The sequence below is a fragment of the Aquarana catesbeiana genome, linkage group LG09 (assembly GCF_042186555.1).
Source record: "Aquarana catesbeiana isolate 2022-GZ linkage group LG09, ASM4218655v1, whole genome shotgun sequence".
Classification (NCBI taxonomy): domain Eukaryota; kingdom Metazoa; phylum Chordata; class Amphibia; order Anura; family Ranidae; genus Aquarana; species Aquarana catesbeiana.
This window is the reverse complement of record NC_133332.1, coordinates 48,727,567-48,748,633: the sequence shown is the minus strand read 5'-3', so window position 1 is coordinate 48,748,633 and position 21,067 is coordinate 48,727,567. Positions and strand designations below refer to the sequence as shown.

The window sequence follows — 21,067 nt, the reverse complement described above, 5'->3', positions numbered from 1 at the left end:
TCTCTCCCTCTCTCCTCTCACACTGTACCGATCGGTACAGAGAGGGGAGGGAGGAACCGGCGTCATGACATGATGCCGGTTCCTCCCTCCCCTCTCTGTACTGATTAAGTGTGAGAGGAGAGAGGTACAGTGTGTACCGTTACAGTGTGAGAGGAGAGAGGGAGAGATAGTTTGCAGGGATGTGGGCACTACAGATCCAGCCCACAGTGCTGCTCAGTGCCCATACTATGCCCATACTCTGCAATACTATGACAATACTCTGCAATACTATGGCAATACTCTGCTATACTATGACAATACTCTGCAATACTATGGCAATACTCTGCTATACTCTGCAATACTATGACAATACTCTGCAATACTATGGCAATACTCTGCTATACTATGACAATACTCTGCAATACTATGGCAATACTCTGCTTTACTCTGCTATACTATGACAATACTCTGCAATACTATGGCAATACTCTGCTATACTCTGCAATACTATGGCAATACTCTGCAATACTATGACAATACTCTGCAATACTATGACAATACTCTGCAATACTATGGCAATACTCTGCTATACTATGGCAATACTATGGCAATACTCTGCTATACTCTGCAATACTCTGCCAATACTTGCCAATACTCTGCAATAAATTTCAACAGAAACAAAGAATTTTTTTTTTTTTTTACCGAATTTTCAGTCTTTTTTGATTTATAGCTCAAAAAATAAAAAAACCAGCGGTGATTAAATACCACCAAAAGAAAGCTCTATTTGTGTGAAAAAAAGGACAAACATTTCAAATGGGTACATGTGTTGCAGGACTGAGTAATTGTCATTCAGTGTGAGAGCACCGAAAGCTGAAAATTGGTCTGGTTAGGAAGGGGGTTTAAGTGCCCAGTGTTCAAGTGGTTACATTTTTTTGTGCCTGGAATTCAGCTTTAAATGGGCTTTTTGTGCTGACTAGCTAAAGAATGTTCATAGACGTCTATTATAAATAGAACATTCCATTAGGTACCAGAAAAAGGACAGAATGTAAGTGCGGCAGTCGGTATGAAGATAGCTGTTTTGACTATTGTTAGCAGAAGAGGAGAAATGGGTGAGGCCACACACAGGGCCAGGGTTGGAAAATATGTCTTTGGAGAAAAGCAGGACAGAAAAAAAAACAAGAGGATGCTTGTATGAGTTAAAAGAGCTAGGAAATAGCAGGGTTAATGCTGGACGAAAGATGAGACATCATACAGATTGCTAGGTTCATATAAAGCAGGATCCGATTAGCTATGATCAAACAGAACAAAGACTATTGCAAAAAAAGAAAAAAAAAAAGGATTCCATACCGTTTCCAGAAGTTTGATGCGTGGGTTTGGGTGTGGGCTGAAGTCCTGAAAGTAGACCTGGGCTGCTGATAGTCAAAGCCCCCTTCTCCTTCTTCCTGCTTGGTGTGTTACAGGCAAAGTCTTGTGTTCATTCCTCTCCTAACTCATGTCTGGTTTTAATCCCAGATTTAGCATTTATGAAACCGGCCAAAGTAACTGAGGTGAGAGCTGGGATGCAGTGAAAAGTTTTGTGCTTATGAGCCAAGCAGATGTGAGCTCCGATGAGCGGAATTAAGGAGGGTATAAACACATCAGCTGAGGTCAGAAAACATGAGGGTGGAGCTCAAAAAACAAAAAAAAAATCAGGTCCATCATAAACTGTGTACAGTGTTGGCACAGAGAAGCAGAACCAAAAATTTTAAATAAATATCCAGAGCGGGATGGATATCTTTGATATAAGATAACATAATTGAAAGCTGGGACAGGGTCCCATAGCACCCAAAGCAAAGATGCCAAAGTCTGCCCCTATACTTGAGATGAGGCTCATTACGGGGGAAATAGCAACCAGATAGGTCGGAAAATCTTGTCTTCGTCCAATTTTCTCCCCCATAAGCCAGAGTCTTTGCTGTTTAAGTTGTGTCTTCCCCCTCTCCCTCCACATGATAGGTTGCCTGAAGCAACCATACAGATTTATTAAAGTTCCACAAGGTGAATATGCTTGAAGGCTGTAGGTTGGCACGTACAGCGGATGGGTCAGCAGAGAGAGAAGGCATGACAGCTGATGTCTTTGGGGCCTATAGTTGCCACCATTTGGAAAATGGAAAATGCAATAAGGGGTTGTGGTGTTACAGTTGTTGTAATACCAGGGGCGGACTGATAACTCATGGGGCCCCCGGCCAATAGGAGATTATGGGGCCCCCAGGCAATCAGAGATTATGGGGCCACGCAGTATACACACACACAGTATACAATCACACAGTATACACATACATGTACACACAGTATACACAGACAGATGTAAAAAAAAACACAGATTTATACATACCGTCCCTAGTTTTACTGAGGCTGGCAATCCTGATGGGGCCCCCTAGTGGCCCAGGGCCCTCGGGCAGTGTCCGAGTGGCTCAATGGTCAGTCCGCCCCTGTGTAATACTCACCAGAGGAGAATTACTACAACTGGAGCAATCAAAATTAGGTGCAGCTGTGCATGGTAGCCAATCAGCTTCTAATTTCAGCTTGTTCAAATACGCTCTGACAATAAAATCTGGAAGCTGGTTGGCTTCTATGCAGATCTTCACCAGATTCTGAGTGCCTCAGTTTTAGTAAATCTCCCCCTGTGAGTATTACAACAACTGTAACACCACATCCCCCTCATTGGGTTTTCCATTGTCCAAATGGTGGCAACGCTAGGCCCAAAGACAATAGCTGTCATGCCTTTTCTCTCTGCTGTCTGGACTGTACATGCCAACCTACAGCCTTTAAAGGGTCTTCAAAGATTTCTAGGATTCACAAGTTTTTGTACTCACACAATCCCTGCTTAAGCCTAGCAGCGGGCTGAACAAACAAACAAAAAATGAAGAGCTGGGAAGGATATCCTGTACTAACAATCTGATGTTAGTACAGTGATCTTCCTCACTAAGCTATTGTGTTCTGACAGGGGGATGGCCCCCCATCAAAACACACTAGTCAGAGCTTTCAGCCATTGGCTGAGAGTGCTGATTGGATGCCGATCGGCAGACCTTTTTCAGTCATGCCCCTTCTACAGAAGCCAAATGTTCAGCTGGCTTTTGTCGGACTAGATGCCATACACACAGGCTGAATGTCAGCTGGTTTCTATTAAACTGTCCGATACCTCCCATATTCGGCCTGTGTGTACAGGGCTTAATGCCCCGTATACACGGGCGGATTTTCTGACGGAAAATGTGTGATAGGACCTTGTTGTCGGAAATTCCGACCGTGTGTAGGCTCCATCACACATTTTCCATCGGATTTTCCGACACACAAAGTTTGAGAGCAGGATATAAAATTTTCCGACAACAAAATCCGTTGTCGGAAATTCCGATCGTGTGTACACAAATCCGACGCACAAAATGCAACGCATGCTCAGAATAAATAAAGAGATGAAAGCTATTGGCCACTGCCCCGTTTATAGTCCCGACGTACGTGTTTTACGTCACCGTGTTCAGAACGATGGGATTTTCCGACAACTTTGTGTGACCGTGTGTATGCAAGACAAGTTTGAGCCAACATCCGTCAGAAAAAATCCTAGGATTTTGTTGTCGGAATGTCCGAACAAAGTCCGACCGTGTGTACGGGGCATTAATCTTCCAGGATTTCTATTGTCATTTAGTATTCACTTGATCCTTACTGGGTCTTTCAGGTTATTCAGGATTCCTAGGACCTATGGCTTTCAGAGTTCCCTAAAACAATGCTGGGTATATCCTCTGATCAGAAGGGAAGCATCAGCCTTTGAAGTAGCTGGTGCTGTGTGTTATTGCCAGATTCCCAGAGCTAAAGCGCTATAATATTTGTCTGTTAGTTGCCTATCTATTTCCAGTCTGGATTGACCCGACTACTCTTGCTTGCCGCCTGCTTAGACCCCTGCCTGGAGCTGCATACTCTCACCCGCTACCTGGCTCAACCTCTGCCTGGACTTTACTATTCTCTCGCCCTCCTTGACCTCTGCCTGGACCTGACTATTCCCTCATTTGATACCTGCAAAGACCTCTGCCTGACCTGGCCACTCTCTTGTCTGCAGCCCTGTGTACAGCCTCTGCACCATCACCAGCCTTTCATTCTGCCTTTCCATGCTGTTTGCAGCAAAGAAAACCAGGAAAAATAGGGTTCCTGGCCCGTCTCCACCATCAGGAGCTCTGGTGAAGATCAAATGCCACGTAGACTCTATGCCTTGGGTTGGCTTAATCATCTACCAGCTGTGAACTGTGATTGAAAGTGTGGCTCATCAAAAGAGAGGTGGATTTGAAAGGTGTGGTGAAACCAGTGAGATCTGTCCATAATGAGCCAAATGTTTCTAAATGTGAGCAGTGTACATGAGGCCTAACTATGTTTATTAAATAGTTAGTTCAAAAATTCTTAAGGTTCGTGTTTAGCCACAATTAAATTGAGAATGCTGCATCAAAATATTCCTTGAATACTAGGACCGTGCAAATTTAGTAAAAGTGTCAATGATGCGCTATTTTAAACACCACAATGTGAATGTAAAGCTAGCTAGCTCTACTCATCGGGGCTGTGCTCTTATGACATTGTTTGCCTGTTTTACACAATTTCTCTGTAAGTGCAATAGTTTTTATTAAATACTTGATTCAAATAGTATAGCACTATGAGTCCTCTTCCTTACTTTTAGTACGAACAACTGTGAGTCGGAAGCTGAGAACCACCCTAATACATAAGGGCCATCCAGGAACAAGCTGTGGCTTCCCGCGTTGTTAACAAGATATCTGAAATTGCACACCCCTCATATCATCCTTCTCCAAGAAACACACCTCACAGGCAGCAAGGTTCTTACCCTTACAAAACCCTGGATACAGAGGTCCATACATGCTACGTACTCCTCCTATGCAAGGGGGGTTTCAATATTAATTGCTAAGAAATTTCCATGTATAATTGAGGAAGTTTGCACAGACCCCCAGGGAAAATTTGCTATTATGGTGTTTAGGCACTGGTCTCAGAGGTACATTAATATAAATGTGTATATACCCCCACCTTTCTCACCAGACCTATTATATACAGTCCTGGAAAAAGCTGCACCCTTTTGTCCGGGGAAATTATTGGTAATTGGGGATTTCAATGCTATCATCTCCCCAGACATGGATAGACCTGTCCCTCCTAAGAATCACAATACTGACTTATCTAACTGGGCGCGCGCTATGGGTTTAGAGGCGATATGGAGATGGAGACACCCTACCCTTAGGGCATATTCATGCTTCTCAGCTTCCCATAAGACTGCCTCTAGAATTGACTTAGCCTTCTCTAATCCAGCGTTGTTGGCGGACATAGTGGAAGCCTCCTACTTACCTAGTGGGTTGTCTGATCATAGCCCACTGGTTGTAGAATTCCGCTCTTCTGCTTATCGTGATGCGGCTTTGTGGAGGCTAGGGGCTCATTGGATCTCCCACCCTGAGGTGGCAGACATTATTCCACCCAGGGTGGCAGAGTTTTGGGACCATAATAAAGACTCTTCATCCCTGCAAATAGTATGGGACGCGTTTAAAGGGGTTGTAAAGGTATTTTTTTTTTTCTTTAAAAATAACAAACATGTTATACTTACCTTCACTGTGCAGCTCGTTCTGCACAGAGTGGCCCCGAACCTGCTTTTCTGGGGTCCCTCGGCGGCTGTCTCAGCTCCTCCCCGCAATAACTAACCACCTTAATGCGAGCTCCCTCGCATGGTGGTTTGTTATTGCGGGCGCGCTCCCGTGATACAGCCGGCGGCTATAGCCGCTCGCTATATCACTCGGCCCCGCCCCCCGGCGCGCCGCATCATTGGATGTGATTGACAGCAGCGCGAGCCAATGGCTGCGCTGCTTTCAATCCATCCACTATAGCCAATCAGCGACCAGGCTGATCGGCTGAATGGAGGTCGGGAACGAGCAGGCGAGTTTTTGAGGTGTCAGGTAAGTAAAACGGGGGGCTGGGGGCGGCGGTATTAACAAAAGTTTTTTCACCTTAATGCATATAATGCATTATGGTGATAAAATTTATACCTTTACCACCCCTTTAAGGCCTATACTAGAGGGCAATATATTTCCACCATAGCCAGCGTCAAGAAGCAACAAGGCCAGCAAACCCAGATTTTACAACAGTCAGTTGATGACCAGGCGGCGGTGTATAGTGCAGACCCCACGCCATCTCATTTTGACTCGCTAAATGCAGCTCAGAGTGCACTGAACATTCATATGTCAGAGGTCACAAGGCTAGACATACATAAAGGAAGACAACTTTTTTTGAGCAGGGAGACAAAAATGGTCGCTTCTTGGCCATGTTGGCTCAACATGACCATCCAATTACAGTAGTCTCTAGCTTGCGTTCTACGGATGGAGGTAAGGTGACTTTCCAATCAGCAATTTTAGAAATGTTTAATGATTTTTATGGAGGACTCTATGCCTCCACTCTTCCTTCCGATTTCCAGCCTGAGTCATTGCAAGATCTTTTGGATCCGCTGGCACTTGGTTGTTATGTGCATCCTATAGACCGATTGCGCTATTAAACAATGATCTTAAAATCTTAACTAAACTGTTAGCCTCCCGCCTATACCCACTGTTGCCCTCGGTGATTGATCCTGACCAAACAGGATTCATGCCCAAGAGATCCACTGATGTAAATCTTAGGAGACTCTTTACTAACATCCACGCCCAACATCATAATTCTGGGACAAGGGCCATAGCCCTATTAGATATAGAAAAGGCTTTCAACACTGTTGAATGGCCCTTTTTATGGGAGACACTGTGTAGAATGGGCTTCCCATTACAATTTATCTCGTGGTTGCAGGTGATATACAAGTGTCCCACCTCTTCAATACGCCTGGGTTCTAAATTATCATCTCCCTTCAAATTGTTCAGGGGAACTAGGCAGGGCTGCCCTCTCTCGCCGGCTTTGTTTGCCATAGCCATTGAGCCAGTTGCTGAAGCCCTACATACATCGCACCACATTAAGGGGCTGCGTATTGGCTTGCTGGAAGAGAGGGTAGCCCTGTACGCAGACGATATGGTCCTTTTTCTTGCTGACGCTGGCCCGTCACTACAAGGTGTATTATCAGTCCTTGACACATTCTCTGATGTGACGGGCCTTCGGGTTAATTGGTCGAAATCTACCTTATTCCCAATAGATCAGGAAGCCAAATCCACTTCTCCCCCGCATAGCCCGCTGAAATGGGTGGACACCTTCAAATACCTTGGGGTCCAGGTCTCTACTCATGCCCAAGATTTCCTCAAACAGAACCTTGATCCGGTGGTGGGAGATATGAAAACTAAACTCAAAGCATGGAGCAATCTGCCCCTATCTGTTTGGGGTAGAGTCAATCTCCTCAAAATGAAAATTATTCCCAAATTTACTTACCTTTTTCGCCATTCCCCGCAGTGGATTCCTAAATCATTTTTTACCAAACTCAATCAAAAATTTTCAGAGTTCCTATGGGGCCCCGTCCCCCCTAGATATAAGCTGTCGACCCTGATGAGGCCAACGTCACAAGGTGGCATGGCATTCCCAGACTGCCATAAATATTTTTTGGCCGCGCAGTTGGTAACGGTGGTCTGGTGGTTAAACCCCGACAAAACCAATGCGGCTTCAGCTTTAGAAGCTACGGTGGTGGGTTCCTGGGAAACCCTTCAATTCCTAATCCATAGGGGCCCACGCGCCTTGCACCCACTAACCCCCTCCATGCACACTATCTTGCGAGCTTGGTGGATGGGTCTAAATATAGGCAAACACAAACACTCAGAAATCTCCCCTAATGCCCCTTTATGGTTAAATCCCAATCTACCACATATATACAAGCTTACAGACCCCCAGGTCCGGACCAAGTATGGTATTAAATTGATAACACAGGTTGTGTCACAGATGTCTTTACTTTCTTTCTCCCAGCTCTCCTCTATGTACAACTTACCGAAACACTATCAGTTCTGCTATTTCCAGCTAGCACATGCATTCGCGGCTCAATTTCCTCACTCCTCCTGCATCCTGACTCAATCCGAGCTGGAGAAGACGCTTAGATCTGGCTGCGCTGAGAAGCCTACATCGAGTTTATATGCGCATCTAGTCTATGTGTTCCTACCACCTCTGGATGGGCTCTGGTCCCGTTGGCAACGCGATATAACCTGCGTTGGACAATGACGATTGGGATGATGTTTGGGAATTTCCATTCCGGTCACTGATGTCCATGAGGGACAGGGTAGTGCAATTTAAAATTGTGCATAGAGCTTATTTTACCCCACACAGACTCCATATGATGAACCCTGACCATTCCTCGGAATGCTGGAGATGTGGTATCTCTTCAGGGGACTTCGCACACATCTTCTGGCATTGCTCTAAAATACAGCAATACTGGAGAGAGGTGCTTGACTTAACCAACAAAGTTGCATCAACCAATTTACCACTGTCGATGGAAATATGCATACTGGGTCTAATAGAAAATATTGTTCCAACAAAAGCCAAACGCACGATGACTGGGTTACTACTCTTCTATGCTAGGAAAAATATTGCAATACAATGGAAAAAACGTAATCCCCCCTCAATTACACAGTGGAAGCGTTTGGTTAATGATAGCCTCCCGTTATATAAAGATACATATGCAAATAGAGGATGCCCTTTGAAATTTGACAAAGTCTGGCGTAAATGGATGGAAAAAATGAACATTGCAAAATGAATATGAAATTATAATAGAAATCTAGTTACAGGGTTGTACATTATATTGGTTTCTTGGGCTCAGCCTAAGGTAATTTCAGGCTCGATAAATTGCTGAATTTATGTGTATAACTCTTTTGGAGGGGGAATGTGTACATTACTTCGATGCTGTCATTTATATGGGCAATTCACACCAAGCGGTGTTCATGTATTCTGTCGTGGTACCGATGAACTGTTGCAGCCAAGTGTTATTGTATTGTCTGTCTTAAAAATCTGAAATAAAAACAATTTAAAAAAAAAAAAAAAAAAAAAAAAGAACCCTCTACGTAGTTTAAGGTTAAACCTCTTTTCTTCTAATTTTAATGAGTGGCCACGAGTCTTGTTAAACTCTCTTCTGCAAAAAAGTTTTATTTCTATTGTGGGGTCACCAGTACGGTATTTGTATATTGAAATCATATCCCCTCTCAAGCGTCTCTTCTCCAGAGAGAATACGTTCAGTGCTCGCAACCTTTCCTAATAACTAAGATCCTCCAGACCCTTTATTAGCTTTGTTGCCCTTCTTTGTACTCGCTCCATTTCCAGTACATCCTTCCTGAGGACTTGTGCCCAGAACTGGACAGCATACTCTAGGTGCGGCCGGACCAGAGTCTTGTAGAGCGGGAGAATTATCGTTTTATCTCTGGAGTTGATCCCCTTTTTAATGCATGCCAATATTCTGTTTGCTTTGTTAGCAGCAGCTTGGCATTACATGCCATTGCTGAGCCTATCATCTACTAGGACCCCCAGGTCCTTTTCCATGCTAGATTCCCCCAGAGGTTCTCCCCCCAGTGTATAGAATGCATTCATATTTTTGCCACCCAAATGCATTATTTTACATTTTTCTACATTGAACCTCATCTGCCATGTAGTTGCCCACCCCATTAATTTGTTCAGATCTTTTTGCAAGGTTTCCACATCCTGCAGAGAAGTTATTGCCCTGCTTATCTTAGTATTGTCTGCAAATACAGAGATTGAACTGTTTATCCCATCCTCCAGGTCGTTTATGAACAAATTAAATAGGATTGGTCCCAGCACAGAACCCTGGGGAACCCCACTACCCACCCCTGACCATTCCGAGCACTCCCCATTTATCACCACCCTCTGAACTTGCCCTTGTAGCCAGTTTTCAATCCATGTACTCACCCTATGGTCCATGCCAACGGACCTTATTTTGTACAGTAAACGTTTATGGGGAACTGTGTCAAATGCTTTTGCAAAATCCAGATACACCACGTCTACGGGCCTTCCTTTATCTAGATGGCAACTCACCTCCTCATAGAAGGTTAGTAGATTGGTTTGGCAAGAACGATTCTTCATGAATCCATGCTGATTACTGCTAATGATACCGTTCTCATTACTAAAATCTTGTATATAGTCCCTTATCATCCCCTCCAAGAGTTTACATACTATTGATGTTAGGCTAACTGGTCTGTAATTCCCAGGGATGTATTTTGGGCCCTTTTCAAATATTGGTGCTACATTGGCTTTTTTTCCAATCAGCTGGTACAATTCCAGTGAGTAGACTGAGTGTAAAAATTGTCTGTAAAAAAAACGGTCTGGCAATCACTTGACTGAGTTCCCTAAGTACCCTCGGATGCAAGTCATCTGGTCCCGGTGATTTATTAATGTTAAGTTTCTCAAGTCTAATTTTAATTCTGTCCTCTGTTAACCTCCCTGGCGGTATGATTATTTCGGATTTTAGGTGCTGAAAGCGGTACAATTATTTTGCATGGAAATTTGGCGTTTTATATTGTAGGTCTGTAATTCTTAACAATAACACACTTAAATCTGTCCAAACAGTAGATATCCCGGGTATGATAAAGTTTGAAACACAAAAACATAAATTATAATATAATAAATAAAAAAAAATAAATAAAAAAAAAATAATAATAAAATAAATTTCCCCACGATTCACTATCGCTCAATTCTGCAAGTGTTCTAATTTACTATCGCTGTTTTCTAGCTGTTCTAAAGCCACTTTTGATGTAAAGGGACACTTTTTGGTTGCTATGGACAATCTCCAGTTTCCAGGCAGAAAGAACAGTATATATAACATAAAACTGCATGCAGGGCATAGGACAAAGCACTGGGGACAAAAGGGATGTGAAATAATTTCATACAGTACTGTAATCTGTAAGATTACAGTACTGTATGTGTTATGATTTTACAATTTTTTTAATTTGCCGCCAGGCTCCGCCCCCGTGCGTCGCGCCGCTCGCAGGGAACGGAGCCTGGCACGGAGAGGCTTCGGAGGAGGACGGAGCCCGCAGACACAGCGGGGGACATCGCAGGGTCCCGGGGACAAGGTAAGTAAAGCCACACCAGGATCCTGCAATGTAATCCCGAGTGTGGCTCGGGGTTACCGCTAATGGTCCTGAATTTTAACCCCGAGCCACACTCGGGAAAACCGCCAGGAAGGCTACTCATGGAGGTGCTTCCTGTGTTGTGTCATGAGGATAAACACTGCAGTTTTGGTTACTGAAGCCCCCTGATTCACTCGTGAAGACTGAGGAGAAGAATAAATTCAATACCCTCGCCATCTCCCCATCCTTTGTAACCAGATGTCCTTCCTCATTCTTTATGGGGCCAATATGGTCAGTCCTCCCTTTTTTACTGTTTACATACTTAAAGAATTTCTTGGGATTTTTTTTGCTCTCCTCCGCTATGTGTCTTTCATGTTCTATCTTAGCTGTCCTAATTGCACCCTTACATTTCTTGTTGCATTCCTTATAAAGTCTGAATGCTGAGGATGATCCCTCAACCCCGTATTTTTTGAAGGCCTTCTTCTTTGCTTTTATATGCATTTTTACATTGGAGTTAAACCATCCAGGACTTTTGTTCGCCCTTTTAAATTTATTACCCAATGGGATACATTGGCTAATGCCCTTATTTAATATACTCTTAAAGCAAACCAATCTCTCCTCCGTGTTCTTTGTTCCTAATATTTTATCCCAATTTATGCCTTTTAGCAAGGTTTGTAGTTTAGGGAAGTTAGCACTTTTGAAATTCAGTGTCTTTATATTCCCCTTATGTTTCCTATTTGTGTGATTTATACTGAAACAAATTGACCTGTGATTGCTGTTACCTAAATTGCCCCGTATTTCCACATACGTGATCAGGTCTGTATTGTTGGTAATCAGTAGATCCAGTAATGTTTTATTTCTAGTTGGTGCGTCTACCATCTGACCCATAAAATTGTCCTGCAAGGCATTAAGGAACTGGCGAGCCTTAAATGAATGAGCGGTTCCCTCCGCCCACTCTATGTCTGGATAATTAAAATCCCCATTATAACACTTCCCATCCTTGCTGCTAATCCAAATTGTGATAGGAGATCTGTCTCCACTTCCTCCCTCAGGTTAGGAGGCCTATAGCATACTCCCAGTATTATTTTCCCCTTAGCATCATCCCTTTGGAGCTCTACCCATAAGGATTCCACCTCCTCCTTAACTCCCTCAGTGATGTCATCTCTCACATTCACTTGTACATTATTCTTGATATATAGGCATACCCCTCCCCCTTTTTTACCCTCTCTATCCTTGCGGTAAAGGGTATACCCTTGAATGTTTGCCAGGCAATAATGAGAGCTGTTGAACCAGGTCTCTGAAATTCCCACAAAATCCAAATCCTCCTTGTACAACTGTATCTCTAGTTCACCCATCTTGTCCGCCATGCTCCTGGCATTGGTGAACATGCCACATAGTTTAGACCGGTCGCATATTGTCCTCGTATTGGGTGTTTTGAGATTGCAACTAGGACTTGCTACTATACTTACCTTGTGTTTTTGTGCTTTGGTCAACCTACCACTAATGCCCCCAATACTACCCTCTGGAATATCTTCCGCACTGACTATCTCTACCTCTGGACCCTCCCCCCCATCGCCTAGTTTAAAAACCTCTCTAACTTTTTGGCCATCTTCATTCCCAGCAGATCTGCACCCTCCTCATTTAGGTGCAGTCCGTCCCTTCTATAGTACCGATTATTGACTGAGAAGTCAGCCCAGTCCTCCAGGAACCCAAACCCCTCCTTACTACACCAGCTCTTCAGCCACTTGTTTAATTCCCTAATCTCCCTCTGCCATTCTGGTGTGACTCGATGTACCGGTAGTATTCCTAGGAATACTACCTTGGAGGTCCTTTTCCTCAATTTAGCTCCTAAGTCCCTAAAATCGTTCTTTAGGACACTCCATTTGCCTCTGACTTTGTCATTGGTGCCAACGTGCACCATGACAGCCAGGTCTTCCCCCAGTAATCCCAGTAATCTGTCCACAAGATCCGTGATGTGCCGAACCTGAGCGCCCGGTAGACAACATACTGTTCGGCGCTTCAGGTCTTGGTTACAGATTGCCCTCTCTGTCCTTCTAAGATTTGAGTCCCCTACCACCAGAATCTGTCTTTCCTTTCCCTTCGCTGCCCCCCCACTCTCACTGGAGGAGTTCTCCCCCCGGGAGCTAGGAGAGTCCCTCAGCTCCAGCAGTGCTGGTCCCTGACTGGTTTCACCAATGTCACTCAATGGTGCGTACTTATTGGGATGCTCCAGTCCTGGATCGGCCTCCCTGGCACTTCCCCCTCTACCCTTCCTGACTGTCACCCATCTACTCTTTGCTAGTGCCTGCAACTCTTCGTCTCCACCCGCCTCTGTGCTGGCCCCTGCCGGCCCCTGCCGTGTACGTTTCTGGCTCTCCTTTAGTATGGAGGGACTTCTCAGTGCTGACAGTTGCTTCTCCAGATTCAGAACCTGGGCTTCCAGGGAAACAATGTGCTTACATTTTGCACAGCAGCATTCGCCCTCGATCGGATGATCAAGGAACGCATACATGCAGCAAGATGTACAAAGAGTCGCTTCTCCACACCTGCCGGGTATCGTACCTATTAAATTTAGTGAGGATTGGGGATTATACCCTGTCCAAATTACCTAACAGCTAGCTTCCTGGCACCAATACTTAAGACAATAGACAGGTACACAACAAGACAATACACAGGTACTCGCAGACCTACGTGCACTTGCAGGCCTATGTGCACTCGCAGGCCACTCGCAGACCTACGTGCACTCGCAGGCCACTCGCAGACCTACGTGCACTCGCAGACCTACGTGCACTCGCAGGCCACTCGCAGACCTACGTGCACTCGCAGACCTACGTGCACTCGCAGGCCACTCACAGACCTAGGTGCACTCGCAGACCACTCACAGACCTACGTGCACTCGCAGACCACTCGCAGACCTACGTGCACTCGCAGGCCTACGTGCACTCGCAGACCTACGTGTACTCGCAGGCCACTCGCAGACCTACGTGCACTCGCAGAACTACGTGCACTCGCAGGCCACTCGCAGACGTACGTGCCTTTGCAGGCCACTCGCAGACCTACGTGCACTCGCAGACCTACGTGCACTCGCAGGCCACTCGCAGACCTACGTGCACTCGCAGACCTACGTGCCTGGACATCATATGATGCCCAGTCAGGCTAATGCCACCACTTTCTGGCTGTGATTCTGCTATATGGTGGGCGGGAAGTGGTTAAATATCGAAATATGTTGTTCAGAATTGAGAATTTCGTTGACATGTGATTGTGAATAAACAAATTGTATCTGATGACAATAAATGCTGCAAGTATTATTTGTAACAACTGGACTTTTAAAGTAAAGAAAATGGAAATTGAAGCACCACACCACTACAAAGGGGTCCAGATCTTAGCAGCATGAATTTTACCTATAGGCTTACCTATAGATAAAAGTCATGCATGGAAGTTAACTTCCACTTTATTACTTTAACCACTTGCCGACTGCTGCACACTGATATACATCGGCACAATGGCAGTGGTGGGCAAATGGGCGTACCTGTACCTCCTCTTTAATTGGTGGGACGCGTGTCGCGTACAGCGTGACCGTGCCCGTGGGACCGGCGGACTTGATGTCTGCCGGTCTCCCGGCGATCGTGTCACGGAGCCGCAGAACTGGGAAGTGTAAACAAGGCATTTCCCCGTTCTGCCTTGTGACATGACAGAGATCACTGCTTCCTGTCATCAGGAGCAGTGATCGCTGTCATGTGAGTTGAAGCCCACCCCGCCACAGTTAGAATCACTCCCTAGGACACACTTAACCCCTTCATCGCCCCCTAGTGTTTACCCCCTTCCCTTCCAGTGTCATTTACACAGAAATCAGTGCATTTTTATAGCACTGATCGCTATATAAATCACAGTGGTCCCAAAATAGTGTCAAAAGTGTCCTATGTGTCTGCCATAATGTCGCAGTCATGATAAAAATCGCATATAACTGCGATTGCTAATAAAAAAAATGTAATAATAAAAATGCCATAAAACTATCCCCTATTTTGTAGACGCTATAACTTTTGCGCAAACCAATCAATATACGCTTATTGCGTTTTTTATTTTTTATTTTTTTACCAAAAATATGTAGAAGAATATATATCGGCCTAAACTGAGGAAAAAAATTGTTTTTTAAAAAAATTGGGATATTTATTATAGCAAAATAAAAAAATATATTGTGTGTTTTTTTCAAAATTGTCGCTCTTCTTTTGTTTATAGCGCAAAAAATAAAAAACGCAGAGGTGGTCAATACCACCAAATGAAAGCTCTATTTGTGGGAAAAAAGGACGTCAATTTTGCTTGGGTACAAAATTTCACGACCGCGTAATTGTCCGTTAAAGCGACGCAGTGCCGAATCACAAAAAGTGCTCTGGTCAGGAAGGGGGTAAAATCTTCCGGGGCTGAAGCGGTTAAGATAGCAATACCAGTGAGAAAACCCTACAGGTTCAGAGCTATTTTTCCACTTTCCCCAACTTTTAATTGTAAAGAATCACATTCACAAAACTGTTAGTTGTTTGTAGTGTGCGAATAACATGTACGACTCAATAAGAGGTATTTTGGAAAAAAAGTACAAAATATACGTGCAAAATATACAATAAAAAGAAAAAAGGATACACAGTGCCAAGGTCAGTTCTGCAAACATATTAATATATTATATGTAATAATGTAGCAAACTAACCTTTCCTGGTCCTGATTCTGTGTCCTTGTAGTCACTGGTGGTTTCTTGACTGATGGACACGTTGAAGAAGTACGTTCCTCATCAAAAATAATTGACTTTCTTTATTGCAAATAAGATCACCTTAAAAAACTATACGAAAAAAAAACAAACATCTGCCAGAGACTGTTGTTTTATATTAACATCATTATTTTTCGGAGATTCAGACTATTTGGCTACTGCCATACTGAAAACCAAGAGAAGAGAGGGCAATAATTACCTCTTTATCTCAATGTGTAGTCCGTCAGTACTTAGTCATAATACAAACAATTGCTACATTGTATTCATTATCTTTGCAGGACCCATCACAGGAACACACAAGCATAGCTTTGCATAATTACAGTACAAACTTAATTAACAATTCTGGAAGAATAAAGAAAATACAATTTAAATAAGAATAAAATACAATCATTATTATACTAAATAAAAAAGAGAAAATAAGAAAGCTAGAATCTATATAGAAATATTTATTATTGGCAGTCATATACAGTATTGCTGACCGTTTACACAGCACTTTACATATTGTCTTCAAAGACACAATCCAGGGTCCCTATCTCACCATTTTGTGGTATAGGAGCGCTGAAGGGTGATCTTTTGTAATGTAATGTGGACCTGGAGGCTGCTCACCAACAACTCTGGTGTCCTGCAGGACCTTTAGAGGAGTTAGCTAAAGAATTGAAAAGATGGGACCCCCAAGTTAATGTGTACAGTCTATAAAAGATTTTATTCTGCAATAATCCAACAATTTCTGGGGGCTATATCTGTCCAAGTCCCTGCTTTATCTGTATATGCCTACCTGGATTCCAAGTTTAGGACAGTATTCCTCACCCTATGGTTGTTGTTCTACAAGACCTGAAGAAGGGGGAGTGATGAGTCCCTAAAACGCGTTGGAATTTATTGCAAAATGAAATTATCTATGGATTATAAAAACTAGGGTCGTGCTCTCATCCTATCTTTTACATACTTAACATACTTGGTCCAGTTTAGAAAGAAGCCAATGAACCTATCAGCATGTCTTAGTAATGTGGGCGGAAACCGTGCAATCACAGAGAGAACACACAAGCACCATGCAGATATTGTCCTGATTGGGGTTTGAACAAAAGACCCCGAGTGGTACAAGGCATAAGTGTTAACCAATAAGCCACAATTTTTATTGTTAAATCCAAGGGGTCCGTGGCTTTTCACCTATTGTGGCAGTGGGACCCCGACACTGATTGCACAGCTGTGTGCTGGGCTACAGTATTTAGATGTGACCTGACTATGGCTCAGGGCCCCACCCAACAGACAGGAAGTCTGTGCATGGGAGTCAGGTGGACTCCCATTCCTCTGCAGGAGTCAGAGGCTGCATGGGGCAGCAAGAGCATGTATGTCTGCAGGAGGCAGATGTAGTCTGTGACAGAGCAGCAAGGAGCTGATCAGGAGTAAGCTAAGAGAGAGCTTGACTCTAAAGCCTCGTACACACGATCGGATTTTCTGATGGGAAATGTTTGATGACAGGCTGTTGGCAGAAAATCCGAACGTGTGTATGCTCCATCGGACAATTGTTGTCGGATTTTTCGCGGACAAATGTTGGATAGGAGGTTTTAAAATTTTCCGCAGGCAAATGTCTGTTGTCGGATTTTCTGAGCGTGTGTACACAAGTCCGTTGGACAAAAGTCCAAAGTACAAACACGCACAAACACGCATGCTCGGAAGCAAGGATGAGCCAGAAGCGGTCGGTCTTGTAAACTAGCGTTCAGAATGGAGAATTAATGTTCCGTGACATGGCAAATTTAGAAATCTCGAAATGCAGCGCACATTCTCTTCTTCTTTAATGGGATTTAGAAGAATTGTTTTCCCCCATGGGGCTTTAAAACAGCAATGTACAGAATCAAGAAAGAAGTTCTTAATAGATGTATAAAATGATTTTGTCAAATATCATGGTTTATTGAAGTACGATATATAAAAAAAAATCTGGTACAGTAACACAAATCATATTCCCCAGTGCAGTAACAAACACATATTAGTACACATTGTTACATTACATAATGTTACATAGATAGCGAGCCCCAACGCATTTCGACCTGTATGCGTTCTCTTCAGGGGGACAGTTGGATGTAAAGAATAGTTACATAAATTCAAAATTAGAACATAAATAAATATATATGTTGTTATGCATCACTTTGATTAGACCAAGATAGTATCTTTTTACCGCTCAAGGGTGGAATGAGTGTTCTATGATCCAAGATAAGTAGTGGGGGCCATTGGAAACACCGGAAGGCTCAGGAGGCAGCCCTCAATTCCCCAGGAGAGCCAGCCCCAAGGAGCTTACAAGGAGCCACACTTTACGCGCCCCCGGGAAGGAGGGAGGGAGGGAGGGAAGAGCACACACCTGCAACAGATACCCAAGGATAGCCGTAAATTAGTTTGATGAAATTTGATTGTTAGCTTAATAATATGGTGAGTGTTTCTAAATATATATGTAGAGACTGGCGTTGGATTGGATTATTACTGTGTAAATATATTACGGTATTATTTTTGTCCCATGAATGTAACCAACAAGGTTGAATGATCATATAGTCCAACAATGTGGTGGTATAGTATGTCTTTGTAGTTCATGCTAAATGGGTAAAATAAGTAAAATAGGTAAAAAGGGACAGATGTATGTGTGAAAAAAATGACAATTGCCTTAGTCGAAAAAAGTGCGCTGTGTGCAGGGGGATGATGTGACTCGGATGGTGCATGAGGTGATAAAAAGCATAACATGGTGCTTGCCTAGCGCCGGCAGTGTGAGGAAAAAAGACAACAGTGTAGACTGAAAGGTGGTAAAATCTAGGAAATGGGTAAAGGCTAACCAAAGTGTAAAGGTGTGTGTGTACAGTGATGTGAGGTGCCATGTGGAATGATGTGATTAGTAAAATCAGTCTACACTGTTGTCTTTTTTCCTTAATTGTCGTTTTTTTTCACACATACATCTGTCCCTTTTTACCTATTTTACTTATTTTACCCATTTAGCTTGAACTACAAAGACATACTATACCACCACATTGTTGGACTATATGATCATTCAACCTTGTTGGTTACATTTATGGGACAAAAATAATACCGTAATATATTTACACAGTAATAATCCAATCCAACGCCAGTCTCTACATATATATTTAGAAACACTCACCATATTATTACGCTAACTATCAAACTTCCTCAAACTAATGTACGGCTATCCTTGGGTATCTGTTGCAGGTGTGTGCTCCTCCCTCCCTCCCCGGGGCGCGTAAAGTGTGACTCCTTGTAAGCTCCTTGGGGCTGGCTCTCCTGGGGAATTGAGGGCGGCCTCCTGAGGCCTCCGGTGTTTCCAATGGCCCCTACTACTTATCTTGGATCATAGAACACTCATTCCAACGTTGAGCGGTAAAAACATACTATCTTGTGTAGTGATCGAATATATTAATATATATTGGGTGTATAGATAATTAATAAGTAAGTATTATTATATAATGATGATGATATAAGTACTCTTCCGCAGCAACCCAATTCTTCCAGAGAGATGCACTTTATTGACTTCCAACACAGAACAAAGTCCAAAGTCCACAGATGACAAAGAAATCCGACAGAGGAAATATAATTCAGAAACCCATCTCCTAGGCCTGTGCGTTCCCAGCCATGCACAGACAAGCCCCACTTACAAACCTATAGACTGAATGCCGTGTTATATTCACCAGGCATTGAATGGCTGAGCAATTTGATTGGCCTTTCAATTCAGGACTTTAGTCTTTCAAACAGACAACAACCCCCAGCCGTGAACAGCTGTAGTCATAAACTGCCCCAATTTGCACTCCCGCATATCAACATCAACAAGTCCTCTTTAGATATATGTAATTAGATTAGATTAACATACCACCTGAATACCCTTTGAAATGTTCAAATAGACTTGCATATGATTAACACATCAAAGAGTCTTCAGCTTGTTCCCTTGCTATGTTAAAATTCAGTTGGACAAATCAACCATTCGGTCAACATTGACTGCATGTGTACATACACACAACAATGTCCCACATAAATCGGTGAACATATTACAACATCTTGGTCTAATCAAAGTGATGCATAACAACATATATATTTATTTATTTTCTAATTTTGAATTTATGTAACTATTCTTTAGATCCAACTGTCCCCCTGAAGAGAACGCATACAGGTCGAAACGCGTCGGGGCTCGCTATCTATGTAACATTATGTAATGTAACAATGTGTACTAATATGTGTTTGTTACTGCACTGGGGAATATGATTTGTGTTACTGTACCAGATTTTTTCTATATACCGTACTTCAATAAACCATGATATTTGACAAAATCATTTTATACATCTATTAAGAACTTCTTTCTTGATTCTGTACATTGTTGTTTTAAAGCCCCATGGGGGAAAACAATTCTTCTATAACCTAATTTCGGGGTGTGCAGCTCTTTCCATCTCTTCTATATGTGTCTGCCCTTTATCATAATTCTTTAAAGGGATAATAATGAAGCCGCTTTGCTGGTGATACTGATGGAGTTATTGCAAACTAATTTTCAAAGGCTTTTTTTTATAGTGATATCAAGATTAATAATGTTATTTTTTATTTTTTTTTTTTTTGGGCACAACACCATTATCCCGTAGTTTTTAAGATCGAAAAATACAACTATGTTGGTGTCCCTTATCAATTTTACATTGTATTTTTTTTTATTTGTAACTGCCTACTCCCAAACTGTCATTTGAAGTAAAACACATAGCCAAGTATTATTCTCCCCATTTTTTTTATTGTGCATTAAAAAAAGAAAACAAATACAATTAGACATGCTATCTGCCAAAATAACTTAACCAAAAATGCATTCTATGCATCCAAAAATATAGAAAATATAACAAATCAAATCATTATTTAACCAAAAAAATAATGTCAAAGGAATAACCTCAAGCACAAGATGAAAAGCGTAAAATGAAAAGTGCGAATCGACACGCACCAAACATGAAATTAGCAGAAGGAACCCAAAGGGTGGCGCTCCCTCTCCGGAGAGGATGAGTATGACACATGCTTTTGGCAGTGCTCAAGGGGAGCCGCAAGTTGTGTCAGTTACCTCTGAGGTGGAGGTCTCCTTAAGTATCTCGGCCTCTCGAGTCTTGGCAAATGAGCCCCTCCACGTCGCTAGTAAGGGAAGATTACCTAAAGTTCTGTGTTTAGATGTGGCATGTCTAGAAATAACTGAGATGTTGGAATTGGTGAAAAATGTTTCACTGTACACCTGCATGTATCCACCACAGATGGGTGGCCTGGTACTGCGTAGTACCAATCAGTGGAGACAGGTGGTAAAGGTGAT

At 43.0% G+C, this 21,067-nt stretch overlaps 1 protein-coding gene across 1 annotated transcript in view; it reads right to left on the bottom strand.

Moving 5' to 3' along the window:
- The window catches only part of LOC141107599 (N-acetyllactosaminide alpha-1,3-galactosyltransferase-like), a 261,572-nt gene extending 259,927 nt beyond the window's left edge, over positions 1 to 1,645 (bottom strand). The window contains exon 1 of the mRNA XM_073598450.1: positions 1,327 to 1,645. The gene's annotated coding sequence lies outside the window, so the exon portion shown is untranslated. The remainder of the gene's footprint in view (positions 1 to 1,326) is intronic.
- Positions 1,646 to 21,067: the final 19,422 nt, after the last annotated feature.